The sequence below is a fragment of the Sinocyclocheilus rhinocerous genome, unplaced genomic scaffold (genome assembly GCF_001515625.1).
Source record: "Sinocyclocheilus rhinocerous isolate Xijiao unplaced genomic scaffold, SAMN03320098_v1.1 scaffold555, whole genome shotgun sequence".
NCBI classification, from domain to species: Eukaryota; Metazoa; Chordata; class Actinopteri; order Cypriniformes; family Cyprinidae; genus Sinocyclocheilus; species Sinocyclocheilus rhinocerous.
In genome coordinates this window covers 654,494-656,182 of record NW_015629527.1, presented here as the reverse complement: position 1 = coordinate 656,182, position 1,689 = coordinate 654,494, and the positions used below count along the sequence as shown (strand labels likewise).

Sequence of the window (1,689 nt, the reverse complement as noted above, 5' to 3'; positions counted from 1 at the left end):
CACACACACACTCACAGACACTCACACACACACACACACACACTCACAGACACTCACACACACACAGACACACACACACACACAGAGTCTGGTTAGCTATCCTTGTGGGAACATTCCACAGGCGTAATGGTTTTTCTACTGTACAGGGCGTTTATTGTATCGCCCTATACCTAAACCTACCCCTTACTTTCTGCATTTTTAGATTTTCAAAAAAATTAATTCTGTATGATTTATAAGCTTGTTTATCCATGGGGACATCAATTTAGGTCCCCACAGTGACACAAGTCCCAACTAAACTATATAAAAACTAGTGCTGTTAAACGATTAATCGTGATTAATCGAATCCAAAATAATCCAAAATCAATGGAAAGCTCATTTATTCAGCTTTCAGATGTATAAATCTAAATTTCCAAAAATTTACCCTTACGACTGGTTTTGTGCTCCAGGGTCACATATTTTTCTTAAATATATATATGCATGTGTGTGTATTTATATATACACAGTACACACACATATACTATGTAAACAAAAAATTTTATTTTGGATGCGATTAATCGCGATTAACCGCTTCACAGCACTAATAAAAACTAAATAAAAACGTGTTCACAAAATAAAAACAAAAATATTAAATGAAACTAAAACCAAACGAACGATATTAAAATAAAACGAATTAAATTCAAAACTATAATAACCTTGCGTGCCACCGTGGACTACAGATGAAAGCAGCATCCAGGTGTTCAGGTGTTTACCTGAGAAGGCGTTGCTATAGTAACGGGAGAGCGTCTGCATGATGTCTTTGGAGTGCTGCGTCCAGGGCGCGATCTTACGGTACGTCTTCACTCGATGCACCAGCTGAGATCCTCCGTACTGTAAAGACAGCGTGTCGCTGTGATCCTCGTACAGCTCCTCGAATAACCTGCACACACATAAACAACATCAGTGCGACAGAAAGAGCGCCTGACTGCTGTAATGCGTGTTTGAGCAGATACCTGACGCAGTCTGTGTCGAACTGAAGCTTGGGTTTGTCGATCATCCCGAGAGCGTAGAGCTGATACGCCAGAGCACATTTACCCACCATGAACTGAGCGGTGTTGGTTTGATCCAGACAGTCCTCAAAACTCCCGTCTGTCAAAACAACACCAAAAATGAAGGATCATGTGACACTGAAGACTGGAGCAATGATGCTGAAAATTCAGCTTTGATCACAGGAATCAATTACATTTGCACAGATATTCACATAGAAAATGGCTATTTTAAACCGTAAAAATATTTCACAATTTTTACTGTATATTTGTATTTTCTTCAAGTAAAGTGTTAAAGGAATAGTTCAACCAAAAATGAACATTTGCTGGAAATGTGCTCATCCTCAAGTCATCCAAGATTAGAGTGAGTTTGTTTCTTCATCAGATTTGGAGAAATGTAGCATTGCATCAGTGTCTCAGCAATGGATGCTCTGCAGTGAATGGGTGCCGTCAGAATGAGAGTCCAAACAGCTGATAAAAACATCACAATAATCCACAAGTAATCCACAGCACTCCAGTCCATCAGTTAACGTTAAAAACGTGTTAATGCTGGATTTGTCTCAGTTTTTGTCTTCTCCAGACATTAACTGCTGGACTGTGGATTATTGTGATGTTTTTATCAGCTGTTTGGACTCTCATTCTGACGGCACCCATTCACTGCAGAGCA

General features: G+C 39.4%; 1 pseudogene; it reads right to left on the bottom strand.

Annotated features, from left to right (window-relative positions):
- The window catches only part of LOC107739186 (polyphosphoinositide phosphatase-like), a 109,783-nt pseudogene that overhangs the window by 36,470 nt on the left and 71,624 nt on the right, over nt 1-1,689 (bottom strand).